Source organism: Arvicola amphibius, chromosome 3, assembly GCF_903992535.2.
Source record: "Arvicola amphibius chromosome 3, mArvAmp1.2, whole genome shotgun sequence".
In the NCBI taxonomy this organism is placed as follows: domain Eukaryota; kingdom Metazoa; phylum Chordata; class Mammalia; order Rodentia; family Cricetidae; genus Arvicola; species Arvicola amphibius.
This window is the reverse complement of record NC_052049.1, coordinates 90,854,294-90,874,077: the sequence shown is the minus strand read 5'-3', so window position 1 is coordinate 90,874,077 and position 19,784 is coordinate 90,854,294. Positions and strand designations below refer to the sequence as shown.

The 19,784-nt window shown below is 42.7% G+C and overlaps 1 protein-coding gene and 1 pseudogene across 1 annotated transcript in view; both read right to left on the bottom strand.

The window, feature by feature from the left end:
* The window catches only part of Kiaa0895 (KIAA0895 ortholog), a 69,763-nt gene that overhangs the window by 33,735 nt on the left and 16,244 nt on the right, over nucleotides 1-19,784 (bottom strand). The window lies entirely within an intron of this gene.
* LOC119808827 overlaps nucleotides 17,270-19,784 on the bottom strand; it is a 4,203-nt pseudogene continuing 1,688 nt past the window's right edge.

The window sequence follows — 19,784 nt, the reverse complement described above, 5'->3', positions numbered from 1 at the left end:
TTTTGGTTGTCACAATTCTCTCTGTGTGAGAAGACAGTCACTCACAATAAAGAATTAACTTCTCCAGTATTAGAGTGCTGAAGTTGAGAAGTCTTGCTCTATATCATAAAAAGGACTGGTATTTTTAATTAACTTTTTTAGTATATAAAACTATGTACTTCTTTCTACTGTGTCTTGCTGTAAACCTAGTTCACGGTAAGAAAGCAGGCTATCAGACCTACCATGACATCCTCATGCACTCAAGTCACTGAAACTTGCTTACATTTGTCCCCTTCTGCCAGAATTGCTGTTTTCAAGCAGCTTTGGACATTGTGTTGTTTTGTTTTTTTGTTTGTTTTTGGAGACAGGATATCAGTGGCTGGCCTGGAACTTGTTATTATAGGCGGGGCTGACTTCAAACTTGTGGAAACCGGCCTGCCTCTGTCTCTGATGTTCTTTTCTAAGAAGAAAGAGTAATATCTACATCAAATCACAATTTCAAAAAGCCTAATGCCAATTTAAGTGGCCTCTAAGATCTTGGCTTTTTAAGTTTCCTGTCAACATAACAACGGGGTAAACTGTAGGTTATCAGGACTGCGCAAAAATCACTTCTGCACATAGCATAGAAAATTAAGATCAGATATATTTTCAATGAAAATTAACTTAGTTTTTCCATTTTAAAGACATTGCTGCAACATACATACCTGAGTTTCAAAGTACCATAATGAAACCTATTTGTTCGCATGTTAACTTAAAAAAAAAAATCTTAGCCAGTGATATCCATAATCTCAGCCCTTGGGAGATTGGAGCAGAAGGATTATAAATTCAAAGCCAGTCTGGATAACATAGACAGACCCTGCCTCAAATCAACTAACTCAGAAAACTGGCCTACTGGGTACTCTAATACCCAGAGCTAAAAGTTCTAGGCTTATTTTTTACTCTAGTTTGGGAAATAGTTATTTCCCTTAACTCTCTTGTTTTGGCACCTATCCTTAAGAAATGTTTTCATGCAGAATCAAACTCAAGGGAAATGGCCCAGGAACTGTATAATATTATTAAAGATTTAAATATTGCTAATATTCAAAGCAAGTTAAAAGTGAAAGACAAGTAAACTTTCCAACCTTGACTCTAAACACCCACTCTTATTAATAACATCAATTCAAGATGTTTAAGAATAAAAGCATACAAAGCATACACAATGTAAACTGAAATGTGAAGATATGTTTTTTAGCTGACTTTTTTTTTAACATTCTAGAAAATATAACACCCTACTACACACCTAAATGCTCCGAAATAAGGCTGTACTCTAGACTACACGCTCTAGATTGCACAGCTCGTACCCGTGGCTAGTTAACTGACAACAGGAAAGGGACAGTGTTCCCTTCATTCTGCAGGGATCGGGGTGCCGCGCGCCGCGTACACGCGCGACTGCTGCGTCCTGGTTCTCCGAGTACAGACCCCAAAGGTCTCCACCCGCCGCAGCCGCGCCACCCTGAAGGGCCCTGTCTGCACTCACCCGTCACGCGAATAGACTCCAGCATCGTCCCACCGCGGCCAAGGCCGAGGCCGGCGGGACGCGGCGGCGAAGACTCCTGGGAGATACCTCGGGACCAGCCGGGGCAGGAACGACAGCGCAAGGCGAAGGAAGACGTCGGACACAGCGGCTGGAAGATGCACTGACGGTTCCACCTGGCCTCAGCGCTGAGAACCCGCCACCATGACGTCGCAGCTCCCCCGTTGCTAGGAGACGCTTCTTCGTTCTGTGCACACTCGGCGCCACCAAACGTGCTCGCCGCTGGAGGCGCTCCTGTGACTGAGACCCTGCTCGCAGGGAGAGAGGCGAACTACAACTCCCAGTGTGCACAGCGTGGACCAGCTCCAGAGGGGCTGGTCCACCACAGTTTAGGTGTCTGGGCAGAGGCACACTTGGTTTTGAATTTGACAGTTAGGGAAAGTCTGTGAGACTCAAGGGGCCTTAATTTTCTGATGGCAGCGTGAAATAGGAATGGTGTGATGATTCTCAGTTTTAGCTGAACAGTGCAAATGTAGTATCCTCACCCTTCAGCTAATTTACATGATATGAAACAAGTCGATTTTAGATTGAACCAATTTTTTAAAAAAGTGGATGGCCAGGTGTGGTGGCACACGCCTGTAATCCCAACATTTGGGAGGTGTGACAAAGAGAATCAGAGATTCAAGATCATCCTTGTTAGACAGTGAATTTTGAGACCGCCCTGGACTATACAAGACTCTGTCTCAAAAAAAGAATAAATAAATAAACAAACAAACAATATTTTTTAATTGAAAAAAGAGGTGACAGAGAGATGGCTCAGCAGTTAAGAGCACTTGCTGCTCTTGCAGAGGATCTGGGTTTGTTTCCCAGCACCCACATGGCGGCTCACAACTACCTGTAACTCCAGTTCTGGGGCTCTATCCCACCACCACCACCCCGATTGTTCTCCCCAGGTACCTGTGCTCACACAATCCACAAACACTCATGACACATATACACACAATTTTTTAAAAAATAAATTGAAAAAGGAAGCATACTGGGGATGTAGCTCAGCTGAGGGAGTGCTTGCCTGGCATACACAAAGCCCTGCTTTTGGTTCCTGGTGTGCACAAACCTGGCCTGAGAGCTAGCACAAGCTGTGATTAGGGAAGTGGAAGCAGGAGGATCAAGATGTGTTCCTCTGTGAGCTGAGTTACAAAGATTTGATTTGTGTACCTAATTTATTTATCTATACATTGGGGCTGCATAAAGGGGTTTTCAGATAAAAAGGTTAATAAGTAATAACTAAATCATAAATTTATTTTAAATCAATTATTTGTATACATAGAATTTCACCATTTTTAAAAATATGAAAGCAAATTTTCACACTGATATGGATGTGCTGGTTCATTTTTATATAAAGAATTAATCTCAGCTGAATATTTAAGAATGTAGGACAGAGCATCTTCAATACTGCTTTCTATTTGTGTGTGTGTGTGTGTGTGTGTGTGTGTGTGTGTGTGTGTGTAAGCCCTTGTGTGCAACGACATATATATGGAGGTCAGAGGACAACTTGCGGGAATCATTTCTCTCCTTCCACTAAATAGGTTCTGGTACTCAAGCTTAGATTGTCAGGCTTGGTGGTAGGCACCTTTACCTGCTGAGCATCTCACCAGCCTGCATCTTCCACAATTTTCAGAGGTGATTTTTTTTATAATTATCAAGAAGAGCGCACCATTTTACATAAGCACATGGTACAAAATTGCATATGTATGTTTAAGGATATTTCAGAATGTCAGAAATTCTGTCCTAATCCCAAAACTAAATTCATTTCAATTAAAAAATAAAACAAGCCAGGTGGGTTTGGCACATGCCTTTAATCCCAACACTTGGGAGAAAGAGGCAGGCGGATTTCTGTGAGTTTGAGGCCAGCCTGATTTACAGAGCAAGTTCCAGGACAGGCTCCAAAGCTACAGAGAAACCCTGTCTCAAAAAAAATCAAAAACAAAACAAAACAAAAACACCTCAGCAATTCAAACAGCCATTTTTTTCCTGCAGGGATTGTGGTAGTGGTGACACAAGGCTTCATGTAGCCCAGGTTGACCTAGCACTCACTACACAGTTGAGGATAACTTTGAACCCCTGACCCTCCTCTTTGTTCAGGCACTCAAGTGCTGGGATTATAAGAGTGTGCCAGTGTACCACTACACATGGCTAAAACAACACTATTCTTAACACTTTTAAGAGATCATTAATGTGGACTTTAAAAAATTATTTTGTGTGTCTGAATGTTTTCCTTCATGTGTGTACTACATGCATGCCAAGTGCCCACAGAGGCTAGAAGAGGGCATCAAATTCCCTGAAACTGGCTTTATGGATGGTTCTGAGCCACCACATGGGTTCTGGGAACTGAACCCAGGTCCTCTGCAAGAGCAGCAAGTGCTCTTAACTACTGAGCCATCTCTCCAGCCCTTCAAACATTCTAACACAATACAATCCACATATACTAGGTACTTACATGCTGAGGAGTGCTGGTGGAAAAAGATTAAAATCCTTTGCTTCCATAATTAAATCATTACATTGTGCTTCCATAAGAGCAGAAAACCTTATCTATACAATAAAAACACTGTGACTCTTAACATCAAGTCGTCTGGAATCCAAGCTGAGATGTTTTAGGTGGCATTCATCAGTGTTGATGGGTGACAGCCCACAATCTAAAGTACACGTCTTGTGTTCAGAGCCAAGGCTGCAGTGACTCACTTGATATCGTGCAGGTGAGTGCTACCAGAAGAGCTCTGCATTCGGTACACTGATTGGAAGTCAATAATTGATCATTACATGTCCAGAAACCTTTCACTGCTGACAAAATTTTTCAAAGCCCCCACATTCAGTTACATGACTCCATCTGGAGTCTCAACCCTGTTTCCAAAGCAGAGTCCTAGATGATCCTTGCAGTCTCACCCCAACTCAAGTCTGTTTTCAAAACCCAGTGGACAGAGTGGTCAGATCGTGTCGCTCTCTCACCTCCCCTGTCAAGTCCTTTATGACCTAGCTCTGGTCATCTTTTTGATGTCATCTCCTACTGTGCCCTCAGTCTCCTCCTAGAGACCCAGTGACAACTTTGATGCTTCTCAATGACAGACACTGCTTCACCACAAGGTCCTTGTCATTTGTGATCGATCCTTCCTGCTTGGAATGCACCTCCCCCACTTCAGTCCTGTCTTGATCCAAATGTCACTCTTCTCTAAGGCTTTTCCAGCTGCACTCTTTAAAATTCCTCTTCTCCATACTGCATAGCCCTTTTCTGTACGTAATTTCCCCTTAGCACTTATTTGGCATTGTTTTTTTGGTTTTCTGGAATTTTTCCTACTGTCTGTACCATTCATAGGACACACAATGTTGCATTCCTTTAGGGCTATAGAAGTTAAAACTAGGGCCTTACACATAAACTGACCTCTGCTTGTTCACTGCTGCACTCTCATCAAGAACAGTACCTAGGGAGTGGGGAGCTGGAGAGACAGCTCAGCAGTTAGGAGCGCTTGTTGCTCTGGAGGAGGACCTGGGTTCAGTTCCCAGCACCTATATGCCAGCTAGCAACCATCTAGAACTCTGGTGTCGGGGGATCCAGTTATGACTTCTCAAGCACAGCAAACATGTAGTGCACAAACATATACAGGCAAAAAAAAACTTTACATATGATATAAAAATAAAAAAAATTAAAAAGGAAAAAAGATGAAGAAGAGTGCCTGGTACCTAGCAGACCATAAATGTTTGTGAACCAGAAAGTGAGCAGTAGAATGTATGGTTGTCAGTGTTGAACTCAAGAAACAGAATGGGGCTGCTCTTCCTGCAGGGGTTATTCTCCCCGGATACCGCCTCTCTCTCCCTGTCCCTTCCCAGCTTGCACCCAGAATCCTCCCGCCCTCCCCCTTCCTCATCCTCCCATCTTTGGGGCCACAAAATCCCACAGCTCAGCCTGTTTGGGCTCTGGGGACCTGGAATTGAGTGCACCCAGGCCGGTGGGAGGTCCCCTCCTTCATTTGACTGCCCGGAGCAAGGTAGGCCTTTGTCTGAGAGCTGCTTGGCCTGCAAGGGGACCTCACAGTCTGCAGAAGGATCCATCGTTCTTTGGGGTGAGTGAGGAGTGAGTGCCCGAACCGCGGCAGCTGCCTGGTGAGGGACCACCGACTCTCCACAACTCCCCCTGCCACCAGCACACTTCCTGCTCTTCCTGCAGGGGTTATTCTCCCGGATACTGCCTCTCTCTTCCTGTCCCTTCCCAGCTTGCACCCAGAATCCTCCCCCCCTCCCCCTGCCTCATCCTCCCGTCTTTGGGGCCACAAAATCCCACAGCTCAGCCTGTTTGGGCTCTGGGGACCTGGAATTGAGTGCACCCAGGCCGGTGGGAGGTCCCCTCCTTCATTTGACTGCCCGGAGCAAGGTAGGCCTTTGTCTGAGAGCTGCTTGGCCTGCAAGGGGACCTGAAAGTCTGCAGGAGGATCCATCGTTCTTTGGGGTGAGTGAGGAGTGAGTGCCCGAACCGCGGCAGCTGCCCGGAGAGGGACCACCGACTCTCCACAACTCCCCCTGCCACCAGCACACTTCCTGCTCTTCCTGCACGGGTTATTCTCCCCGGATACCGCCTCTCTCTCCCTGTCCCTTCCCAGCTTGCACCCAGAATCCTCCCGCCCTCCCCCTTCCTCATCCTCCCGTCTTTGGGGCCACAAAATCCCACAGCTCAGCCTGTTTGGGCTCTGGGGACCTGGAATTGAGTGCACCCAGGCCGGTGGGAGGTCCCCTCCTTCATTTGACTGCCCAGAGCAAGGAGGATCCATCATTCTTTGGGGAGGATCCATCATTCTTTGGGGACACCAAACACCTCCGCGCTCCTTTTGAAGGAAGAGATGGGCAGGCGCCAATGCAGGAGCTCCTCCAACAACATGAAAGGCAACATGACATCACCACAAGCCAGACATCCCGAAACAACAAGAATTGAACACCCTACCCCAGAAGATATAGAAGAAACCGACATTAAACAGTACTTTATAAAAATAATAGAGGACCTTAAACAGGAGGTAAAAAACTGCCATAAAGAAATGGAGATGACAAACAAAAAGGTAGACGAAATAAATAAATCTCTCAAAGATACCCAAGAAAAACAAGAAAAAGCAATCAAACAGGTAAGGGAAACAGTACAAGACCTGATAAATGAAATGGAGGTATTGAAGAAAACACAATCTGAGGGACGACTGGAAATAGAAACTCTGAGTAAACGAACAGAAACTTCAGAGACAAGTATTTCCAACCGAATACAAGAGATGGAAGAAAGAATCTCGGACTCTGAAGATACTATAGAAGAAATAAACTCACAGATTAAAGAACTAAACAAATCTAACAAATTCTTAACACAAAACATTCAGGAAATCTGGGACACCATGAAAAGACCAAACCTAAGAATAATTGGGGTAGAAGAAGGAGAAGAATTACAACTCAAAGGCCCAGAAAACATATTCAACAAAATTATAGAAGAAAACTTCCCCAACCTAAAGAAGGATGTTCCTATGAAGGTACAAGAAGCCTACAGAACACCAAATAGACTGGATCAAAAGAAAGCATCCCCACGCCATATAATAATCAAAACACAAAACATACAGAATAAAGAACAGATATTAAGAGCTGCAAAGGAAAAAGGTCAAGTAACATATAAAGGGAAACCTATCAGAATTACACCTGATTTCTCAATGGAAACCATGAAAGCCAGAAGAGCTTGGATAGATGTGCTACAGACACTTAGGGAACATGGATGCAAGCCTAGACTATTATACCCAGCAAAGCTTGCATTCACCATTGATGGAGAAAACAAGATATTCCAGGACAAAAACAGATTTAAACAATACGCAGCCACAAATCCAGCCTTGCAGAAAGTAATAGAAGGAAAATCACAAACCAAGGAGTCCAACAACGCCGACAATAACTCAGGCATCTAGCGACCCTTCACCAGCACAACTAGAAGAAGGGAAACACACAAACTCTACTACTAAAAATGACTGAAGTTAACAACCACTGGTCATTAATATCACTTAATATCAATGGACTCAATTCACCTATAAAAAGGCACAGGCTAAGAGACTGGATACGAAAACAGAATCCAACATTTTGCTGTTTACAAGAAACACACCTCAACCACAAAGACAGGCACCTACTCAGAGTAAAGGGTTGGGAAAAGGTTTATCAAGCAAATGGCCCTAAGAAACAAGCGGGTGTGGCCATACTAATTTCCAACAAAGTTGACTTCAAACTAAAATCAATCAGAAGAGATGGAAAGGGACACTTTATACTCATAACAGGAAAAATCCTTCAGAATGAAGTCTCAATCCTGAATATCTATGCCCCTAATATAAAAGCTCCCACTTATGTAAAAGAAACACTTCTAGAACTCAAGGCAGCCATCAAACCAAACACACTAATAGTTGGAGACTTCAACACTCCTCTCTCACCAATGGACAGGTCAATCAGACAGAAACCTAACAGAGAATTGAAAGACTTAATGGAGGTAATGAACCAAATGGACTTAACAGACATCTATAGAACATTCCACCCAAATAGGAAAGAATATACCTTCTTCTCTGCGGCTCATGGAACCTTTTCGAAAATTGACCATATACTTGGTAACAAAGCAAACTTCCACAGTTACAAAAAAATATTAGTAACCACCTGTGTCTTATCGGATCACCATGGATTAAAATTAGAATTCAACAACAATGCTACCCCCAGAAGGCCCACAAACTCATGGAAACTGAACAGTCAACTACTGACCCACACCTGGGTCAAGGAAGAAATAAAGAAAGAAATTAAAGTCTTTCTTGAATTTAATGAAAACAAAGACACAACATACTCAAACCTATGGGACACAATGAAAGCAGTGCTAAGAGGAAAGTTCATAGCACTAAGTGCCCACTTAAAGAAAACGGAGAAAGCACTCATTGGTGACTTAACAGCACACCTGAAAGCTCTGGAAAAAAAAGAAGCAGACTCACCTAGGAGAAGTAGAAGACTGGAAATAATCAAACTGAGGGCAGAAATCAACAAAATAGAAACACAGAAAACAATCCAAAGAATCAATGAAACAAGAAGCTGGTTCTTGGAGAAAATCAACAAGATTGACAAACCCTTAGCCAAACTAATCAAACGGCAGAGGGAGAACACGCAAATTAACAAGATCAGAAATGAAAAGGGGGACATAACCACAGACACAGAGGAAATTCAGAAAATCATTAGATCTTACTACAAAAGCCTGTATGCCACAAAATTGGAAAATGTAAAAGAAATGGACAGTTTTTTAGATAAATACCATATACCAAAGTTAAACCAGGACCAGGTAAATGCTCTAAATCGTCCTGTTAGTCGCGAAGAATTAGAAACTGTTATCAGAAACCTCCCTACCAAAAAGAGCCCAGGACCAGATGGTTTCAATGCGGAATTCTACCAGAACTTCCAAGAAGACCTAATACCTATACTCCTTAAGGTATTTCATAATATAGAAACACAAGAGTCACTGCCAAATTCCTTCTATGAAGCTACAGTTACCCTGATACCTAAACCACACAAAGACTCAACCAAGAAAGAGAATTACAGGCCAATCTCACTCATGAACATGGACGCAAAAATTCTCAATAAAATACTGGCAAACCGAATCCAAGAACACATTAGAAAAATTATCCATTACGATCAAGTAGGCTTCATCCCAGAGATGCAGGGCTGGTTCAACATACGAAAATCTATTAATGTAATCCATCATATAAACAAACTGAAGGAAAAAAAACCATATGGTCATCTCATTAGATGCTGAAAAAGCATTTGACAAAATTCAGCACCCTTTTATGATAAAGGTCTTGGAGAGATTAGGGATACAAGGGTCATTCCTAAATATAATAAAAGCTATTTACAGCAAGCCGACAGCTAACATCAAATTAAACGGAGAGAAACTCAAGGCTATCCCACTAAATTCAGGAACACGACAAGGCTGTCCACTCTCTCCTTATCTCTTCAATATAGTGCTTGAAGTGCTAGCAATAGCAATAAGACAACATAAGGGAATCAAGGGGATTCAATTTGGAAAGGAAGAAGTTAAACTTTCATTATTTGCAGATGATATGATAGTATACATAAGCGACCCCAAAAACTCCACCAAAGAACTCCTACAGCTGATAAACTCCTTCAGTAACGTGGCAGGATACAAGATCAACTCCAAAAAATCAGTCGCCCTCCTATACACAAAGGATAAGGAAGCAGAGAGGGAAATCAGAGAAGTATCACCTTTCACAATAGCCACAAATAGCATGAGATATCTGGGAGTATCGCTAACCAAGGAAGTGAAGGATTTATTTGACAAGAACTTTAAGTCTTTGAAGAAAGAAATTGAAGAGGATACCAGAAAATGGAAGGATCTCCCCTGCTCATGGATTGGGAGGATCAACATAGTAAAAATGGCAATTCTACCAAAAGCAATCTATAGATTCAATGCAATCCCAATCAAGGTCCCATTAAAATTCTTCACAGAGATTGAGAAGACAATAATCAACTTTATATGGAAAAACAAGAAACCCAGGATAGCCAAAAAAATCTTATACAATAAAGGTACTTCTGGAGGCATTACCATCCCTGACTTCAAACTCTATTACAGAGCTACAGTATTGAAAACGGCTTGGTATTGGCATAAGAACAGAGAAGTTGACCAATGGAATCGTATAGAAGACCCGGATCTTAAACCACAAACCTATGAACACCTGATTTTTGATAAAGGAGCCAAAAGTACACAATGGAAAAAAGAGGGCATCTTCAACAAATGGTGCTGGCATAACTGGATGTCAACCTGTAGAAGAATGAAAGTAGATCCATATCTATCACCATGCACAAAACTCAAGTCCAAATGGATTAAAGACCTCAATATTAATTTGAACACATTGAGATTGATAGAGGAGAAAGTGGGAAGTACTCTACAACAAATGGGCACAGGGAACCGTTTCCTATGCATAACCCCAGCTGCACAGACTTTAAGGGCAACATTGAATAAATGGGACCTCCTGAAGTTGAGCAGCTTCTGTAAAGCAAAGGACATTGTCACTAAGACACAAAGGCAGCCTACTGACTGGGAAAAGATCTTCACCAACCCTGCAACTGACAAAGGTCTGATCTCTAAAATATATAAGGAACTCAAGAGACTAGACGGTAAAATGCCAATTAACCCAATTAAAAAATGGGGCGCTGAACTGAACAGAGAATTCTCAACAGAAGAAGTTCGAATGGCCAAAAGACACTTAAGGTCATGCTCAACCTCCCTAGCTATCAGGGAAATGCAAATCAAAACAACTTTGAGATATCATCTTACACCTGTCAGATTGGCTAAAATCCAAAACACCAATAATAACCTTTGCTGGAGAGGTTGTGGGGTAAGGGGCACACTCATCCATTGCTGGTGGGAATGCAAACTTGTGCAACCACTTTGGAAAGCAGTGTGGCGGTTTCTCAGGAAATTCGGGATCAACCTACCCCAGGACCCAGCAATTCCACTATTGGGAATCTACCCAAGAGATGCCCAATCATACAACAAAAGCATATGCTCATCTATGTTCATAGCAGCATTATTTGTAATAGCCAGATCCTGGAGACAGCCTAGATGCCCTTCAGTGGAAGAATGGATGAAGAAACTGTGGAATATATACATGCTAGAATACTACTCAGCGGTAAAAAACAATGACATCTTGAATTTTGCAGGCAAATGGATGGAAATAGAAAACACTATTCTGAGTGAGGTATCCCAGACCCATAAAGATGAACATGGGATGTACTCACTCATATTCGGTTTCTAGCCATGATTAAAGGACATCGAGCCTATAAGTTTGGGATCCTTGAGAAGATAATAAGAAGGTGAACTCCCAAAAAAGATATAGTAATCCTCCTGGATATTGGAAGTAGACACGATCGCCAGGCAAAATTGGGAACTTGAGGGTTGGGCAAGACTGGGCCAAGGGAAGATGGGGAGAGAAAAGTGTGAAGGGGAGAGCGGGGGGGAGCTCGGAGGAATGGGGTGCTTGGGATATAGGAAGGGTGGATATGAGAGCAGGGAAGCATATATCTGAATTTAAGGAGCTACCTGAGGGTTGTCAAGAGACTTGACCCTAGAGGGGTTCCCAGGTTTCCAGGGAGACGCCCCCAGTTAGTTCCTTGGGCAGCTGAGGAGAGGGAGCCTGAAAAGGCCAGTTCCTATAGCCATACTGATGAATTTCTTGCATATCACCATAGAACCTCCACCTGACGTTAGATGAAGAAAATGACAGAGCCCCACCTTGGAGCACCGGACTGAGCTCCCAAGGTCCTGATGAGGAGCAGAAGGAGAGAGAACATGAGAAAGAAAGTCAGGACCGTGAGGGAACCTCCAGCTGGCGACAGATGGGGAAGGTGACTGAGCCCCACATTGGAGCACTGGACTGAGCTCCCAAGGTCCCGATGAGGAGCAGAAGGAGCGAGAACATGAGGGAGAAAGTCAGGAACGAGAGGGGTGCGTTCACTCATGGAGACGGTGGGACAGAACTAATGGGAGATCACCAACTCCAGTTGGAATGGGACTGATGGATCATGCGACCAAACCCGTCTCTCTGAGTGTGGCCAACAGCGGGGGCTGACTGAGAAGCAAAGGACAATGGCTCTGGGCTCTGATTGTTCTTCATGGACGGGCTCTGTGGGAGCCTTCTCAGCTTGGTCGATCACCTTCCTGGACCTGGGGGGAGTTGGGAGGACCTTGGTCTTAGCATAGAGTGGGGAACCCTGATGGCTCCTTGGCCTTGAGAGGGAGGGAGGGGAGGTATTGGTGGAGGGGAGGGGAGGGAAGTGGGAGAAGGAGGGGAGAGAAAGGGGAGAAGGAGGGGAGGGAGGGGGGAGGAGGAGGGAAGGAGATGGAAATTTTTAAATATAAAAAAAAATAAACCATGAGAAGAAAAAAAAATAAAAAAAAAAATAAAAAAACTTTTAATTACTTCTCCTATCTCATCAGAAAAAAAAAAAAAAAAAGAAACAGAATGGGATCAGATGGGTCTCCAGATGCACCTGTATTTTGGGTCAAGTATTTGCCTAAACAATGAGAGTGGCAGTTACTCTTGCAGCACAGGGCTGTATTCAGAAACTTGTTTTTCAAGTTTTCTATGAGCACCTTACCCTTCAAATTTCTAGTTTCTAAAGGAACTTCAGCTTCAGGACTATTTCCCATAAAGGAAAACTTGTGGTTAGCAGGCAGTCCTATACCCACTGTGCAGCCTGTTGCCCTTAACAGTATACACAAGACAAGAGTCTTGTGGCCTCAGTTTCGTCACAACGCAGAGCTGTCCCTGGCGTGTCCTCACTCTCCGCCCAGGTGCAGCTCACAGGAGTGAGTTCACTTCAGCTGCTGTCACTCCTTTGCCTCTGTGGAAAACACATCCGTGTGACCAAACGCCTTACATACATGATGTCTCGTAACCCTCAGAGTGTAAACTGTCGGGTGCTCTCAGTAAAGCTGGCTACTGCATGAGACTTTTGACCACTCTCATTTTTAGGCCCTGCTCTCTAGGGTTCATGTTGTCAACTAGAAGGGTAGAAGGTTTATAAAGTCATAAGCTCATAGTTTGTGCAGCGTTTACTCTGAATGTGTTTACCAGCCTGCTTAATCATGTGTCAGTTCTCTTTGTATGTCACTAACTTTTTTGTTTTTCACTGCTGACTATCCGGTTCAGAGCTTTGTATGCACTATGTAAGCAGTCTAGCATTACACTATGACCCCAACCCCACTTTCATTACATTTTCAAATAACCAAAATGTATGCATTTCATAGAGTTTTATATACAAGCACCTGGCTTAATGTTTTTAGAATATAGAAGAACCTTACTGACTAGTAGGGAAGATTTTAAATACTGCTATGCATTACATATATGAATATATATTACATGTATACATACACATATATACATACTTAGTATACATACATGTATATTAAAAGTATACCTCCTCTTCAGTGTTCATCAGTCTTAAGAATTTTGGGGTTTGGGTTGGTGGCACACACCTTTAATACGAACACTTCAGAGAGAGAAGCAAGCAGATCTCTGGCCTGCTTGATCTAATGAGTTCTATGCCAGTCAGAGCTACATAGTGACACCCTATCTCAAACCAAAACCAAAAATGAAAACCTTGCGAATTCTAAAACTGGGGTTGGAGAGATGGCTTAGTGGTTAGGAGCACTACTTGCTGTTGCAGAGGACCGGAGTTCAATTTCCAGCACCCACAACCATCTGTAACTCCAGTTCTAGGGGCACCAACACCTTCTGACTTCCACAGGCACATGGTACACATAAATGCATGCAGGCAAAATATTCATATACATAGAATAAAATGATAAATCTTTTTAAAAATTTAAAAATGGCCAGGTGTGGTGAGGTATGCCTTTAAATTCAGTACTATGGAGGCAGAGACAGGTAGAGCTCAGTGAGTTTGCAGCCAGCCTTATCTACAGAGTAAACCAAAGACCTGCAGTGAGACTGCTCTTTTAAAAGACAATTCTAAACTGAATTTGGTGAATTTGATGCCTTTGTACTTATCCCACTTATAATCTTAACCTCACCCTTATTTTTATGTTCATCCTACCAATATTTTTTGTCGTTTTTATTTTAAAAATCTTTTTTTTTCTTTTTGGGCTTTTGAGACATGGTTTCTCTGTGTAACAGTCCTGGCTGTCCTGGAACTCACTCTGTAGACCAGGCTGGCTTCAAACTCACAGAGATCCTCCTGCTTCTGCCTCCCAAGTGCTGGGACTAAAGGCATGCGCCACCAGTGCCCCACTTATTTAAAAAAAAAACAACTTTAATAAGTGCTCTATGAAGAAATATGTCAATATAATTAAAACATTTAAAATTGTGTTTTACGTCTATCATCCAGGCACTTGCTAACAAACTCATGAACACGAGTTTTTCTAAGACAATAGTGCCACTTTTCAACAACCCCAGCTTTATAACTATTCACCTTCATCAGATCTGCACATCTGCATTGTTAATTATTGATTCACTCGGTGCCTGCTCAGTGTCTGCACTGGGCACAGCATCTGCAGCTGCCCCGTTCTACTTTTGAGTCAGCACTGTTTTTACACACCGCCAGAACAATGAACAATTCTTTCTTTCTGAGAATACTTGTTTCTACATGAACCATTAAGACTGAGATAAAAGGACTGATTTAATTACTACTTACTCCTCTAATTTTCTCTCTCTCACCCCTCCTTCTTTATTCCCTATTCCCTTCCTTCTTTCCTTCTTCCTCCATTTTCAAATTGCTGTAAAAATCAAGATTGTATAAAAATTAAAGCCAGGTGTAGTGGCATATACTCATAACTCCAGCACTTGGGAGGTAAAAAGATTAGGAATCCAAAGTTACCCTCTACATAGTTTGAGGCCTTTAATCCCAGCACTCAAGAAGCAGAGGCAGGCTGATCTCTGTGAGTTTGAGGCCAGCCTGGTCTACAGAACTACTTCCAGGACAGCCAGGGATTTTACACAGAGAAATCCTGTCTCAGGGCTAGAGAGACAGAGAGAGAGAGAGAGAGAGAGAGAGAGAGAGAGAGAGAGAGAGAGAGGAGAGAGAAGAGAGAGAGAGGAGAGAGGAGAGAGAGGAGAGAGGAGAGAGAGGAGAGAGGGGGGAGAGGGGGGAGAGAAGGGGGAGAGAGAGGAGAGAGGAGAGAGAGATAGAGAGGAAGAAAGGAAGAAAGGAAAAAAAGAAAAGAAAGAAGGAAGGAAGGAAGGAAGGAAGGAAGGAAGGAAGGAAGGAAGGAAGGAAACAACAACAAAAGTCTAGTCATACTAGGTGGTGCTTGGGAGACAGAAGTGATGGGATCCTAACTTTGAGGACAAGGTTCTACATGGGACCTTGTCTCAATAACATCTTTCTAGGGCTAACAAGATGGCTCAATAAAGACCTGCTGCCAAGCCTGAAGCTCTGAGTTCAATATCTGGAACCCACATGGCAGAAGAATAGGAGTCGTTCCCACAAGTTGTCCTCTGACTCCACATATGCATTATCTTTGGGTTCTGTGAATGAGAAAGGCAGTCTTAGTCAAGGCCTAGACAGAAGGGGAAAAAGAAAGGAAGAACCAAATGACGTTCCCTCTTTCAAACTGATTCTATCGAGTGTCGAGATGGCATAAAACTAGCCAGCACATGTATGCTGAAATTTGTCAAGTCCCTCTTCTGAGTCCATTGAGATCATCATGGGATGTCTGTCTCTCTTTTCAGCATGTTTTGTATTTATTGTTGTGGAGACCTGAAGCCTTGGCTGTGTGTGCAGACACAGCTGCTGCTCCTGCCTTATAGTCGCTGCCTCCCTGTGCTCCATCAGCCAGCAGAGGATGTTGGTTCTGTCTTCCTGGGCTGTAAGTCTAAGGACTCGACTTCTTTCCTTGTAGAATTTCCTAAGACTTTGTCTATGTGTTTGGTTCATGATGGTCAGGACATCAACTCAGGTCATAGAGAGCTTGGATGTGGAACTCTCTGTTGCTTTAGTGACCTGCAGCTGGAACAGCTCCACCTTCAGATCATCCAGCGGCTTCTGCAGCTCCACCCTTCCTTGCCTCAAAGGTTTCCAGCTCGGCTATGGCTTTGTTACCTTGACTGGTCCAAATTTTTAATCTTTTAATTTGGTTTTTAAATATTTTAATTTGTTTTAAAATATTTTAATTTGGTGGTTTATGATGATTTGTGAGTTTTAAATTTGTATATATTGAACCAACCTTGAATCCCTTATATGAAACCAACTTGCTTATGATGTATGTTTGGTTTGTATGTTTGCTTGGTTGGTTGCCTGGGTTTTTATTGTGGTTGTTGTTTTGTTTTTTGCTTTTTTTTTTGAGACAAACTTTCATTATGCAGTCCTGGTGGCTGGTACTCAAGATATCTGCCTGTCCCTTCCTGTCAAGTGCTAGGATTATAGGCATGTGCAACCAAATATAGTGTGTGACCATAACGTAATCTTGACTTTATAAGTAATTTGGGAGACTTTGCGTCTATGTTCATCAGAGAGATTGGTTCATAGGGTTTGTTTGTTGTGTATCATCTACTTTGGGTATCAGAATTATGCTAGTGTTACAGAATGCGTTTGGTAGTGTTCTTGCCTTTCTTCCTTATTTGTATTGTTATTTGTGTGTATGACACATGAGTATGAATGAGTATGGGTGCCACAGGGAGCCAGAGAGGATATTGGATACCTGAAGTGTTTGTGAGCCAATATCAGTGTTGGGACCGGAGAAAAGAAGCAAGCATTTTTTAACTGCTGAGCCATCTTTCTGGCCCCTGTGGGGAGTCTTTTAACTACTATTTTTTTTAAATTATATTTCTTATCCAACCACAATTATTTTTAATCTATGAAATAGTTTCCTTACAAATTAAGTCATTTTTAGAGGAGTGACACTTACTATTGATGTGATCTGTTTGCTTAATATGACTGTAGTCAAAAAGGAAGTTAGGCTTGTTATTTTTCCAGAAATTGCAAAAAGTACCATCATTAAGAAAAGGAAGAAAGGGGGGCTGGAGAGATGGCTCAGTGGTTAAGAGCACTAGCTGCTCTTCCAAAGGTCTTGAGTTCAATTCCCAGCAACTACATGGTGGCTCACAATCATCTGTAATGAGATCTGGCGCCCTCCTCTGGAGTGCGGGCATACATGGAGGCAGAATGTTGTATACATAATAAATAAATAAATAAATAAATAAATAAATCTTTAAAAAAAAGAGAGAAAGATTTGTACCTATCTTTTTGGGACATGTAAGTAGAGAGTGAAGTTTCACAGTTGGAGAATCTGTGGATGTTGTTGGAGGAGCTGGAGATGCTCTCTCTAGAAGGTGGGGAATCCCTCTTCCTCAAACACTGCTGCTGGGGCCAGAAATTTTCACCCCAGATGGGTAACAAGCAGTGGATGTGTCTGACCTTTGTTCCTGTTTGTAAGAACTGAAATGACAGAATCCTGAACTATCAACGCTTAGCTTCTGGTAATGCCCCGCATCCAGTACGACCATTTTGGGTGTCACACTGTTGCTGGCCTCATAGTCTCATAGTGGCACATGAGCTCCAGTGAGCTGGATTCCAGTGAGCTGGAGAATTACTGATGCAGTATGCGATTTTCTTGCAAACAGCTAAAACACAGAAGAGAATATCATTTTCTTCATGCCACTTGCACCTTGTGTTGCTAGAATAGTCCCACATGGCCACATTTAGGAGGTCTTAGAGGGTTTCTTGAGGAATTTTTGCTGGTAGATTCCCACTACAAGGTCCTCTACAGTGAGAAGTTCTAGATCTTGCCTGATTTCTGATGCCTGCTCCATACGCTTCAAACACCAGTTGACTCTGGCTCTATCATCAGACTTGCAGTAAATAGGTGGCCAATTCCCTGGGTTTGGACGAATAAATTTATAAAGGTTTTGTAACACAGTTGCTTGGTCATGCCTGAATTCAAAGTTTGAAATAGGAATCTTGTGACTAGAATCACTTGCAGCCTGGAAATGGAATCGAAATCCTCGTGGAATTTCACCTAGATGGATAAAGCTGTGGAAGTCGGCTATAATACCCTCCTGTTAACTATTTTTATCAACCATCTTCCTAGTTATGGATTACAGTAGTATGAATGTAATTGGCCCCATTATATAGGGAGTGGCACTATTAGGAAGTGTGGCTTTGTTGGAGGAAGTATGTCACTATGGGAGCACACTTTAAGGTCTCATATGCTCAAGCTATGCCTAGATCAGTTCATTTCCTGTTGCCTATAGATCAAGATGTAGAATTCTCAAGTTCCTTCCCCAGCACCATGTCTGCCTGCATACCACCATGTCCCACCACGATGATAATGGACTAAACCTCTGGAACTCTAAGCCACCCAATTAAATGTTTTTTTTATAAGAACTATCATAGTCACGGTGTCTCTTCACAGCAATAGAAAGCTTAACCAAAAGAAGCTGGTAGCAGAAGTGCGGTATTTCTGTGATAGGCCTGACCATGCTTTCGTTTGAAGGACTATGGACCTTGAGACTGTGGAGATTAGAAAAGCGGTTGAACACTTTAAATTCTATTTAATGGGCCACACTAGTAGGGGCACAGAAGACAGTGATGCTGAGGGTGATTTGACAAACTGTGGGGCCTGGCTCAAGAGGTTTCAGAGAAGAATTTTAATATGTTGCCTAGAAATCATTCTTGTGACATTTTGGTGAAGAATGTGGCTATTTTTTTTTTTTTGCCATGTCTGGAAAGTCTGCCTATGGCTAAATTGAAGAGTTTTGCATTAATTCTGTTGACAGAGGAAATCTCAAAACAACCTAGTTTAGACTCTTTTGTGTGGTTATTAGAACTAACTCTAATGAAGATTTATAATGAAAAGGAGCAAACTGAGCAAGGAAAATTACAAAATGTACAATTTGAGGGGGAAAGGAGCACCAGTAAAAGAATAGTGCTAAATCCTGTATTTAAGGGGATAAACAGATTAAGAAATGGAATAAGGAACTGGAGAGATGCCTCAGCAGTTAAAATTACTGGTTATTCTTCTAAAGGACCTGGGTTCATTTCCCAGCACCCACATGGCAGCTTATAACTGGAACACCAGTTCCAGGGGATCTGATACCTTCATGCCAATGCACATAAAATAAAGTTAAGTAATTTATTTTAAAAATGGAATGAAGGGAGTGGTGACCTCAGAGCAAGATCCTGCCCAGCTAAATTTCCAACTTGTGAAAAAGAATTAAAGAAAACCTTAGAGATGGGTGTGGTGGTGCACACCTTTAATACCAGCACAAAGAAGGCAGAGGCTGATAAGTCTCTGAGTTTGAGGCAAACCTAGTCTACAAAAGTTTTAGAACAGCTAAGTTTAGGCAGTGAAGGAAGCCATGGGAAACAAGAAGCTGGTGAAAATATAATAAAACAAGGGGGCATGTTCCAGCCTCAGCAAGCATCAGAACTTGGCAGCTCTTGCTTATGGTTCTGGCTTTAAGGACAGAAGAAAGGAGTAATGGAATTGCCTCTGTGTCTAAGGAAAGCCACTGAGGCCAGTCATGTGTCAGGGGTGACCCTGAATGGAAGCCTAGAGAGGCCATTGCATGAAGCTGTGAAAGGGAAGCCTGGATTGCCTTGGAGACCCCAAGACACTGGAGATGCAGAAGCCATGGGATCCCTGCCGAGGAGAGCTGCTAACAGGGAGTGGAACCAGCCCAAGAGAAAGAAGTGTGTTGCAGTCAACAAAGCTGAAAGGAGTTGGAGATCTGAAGAGCCT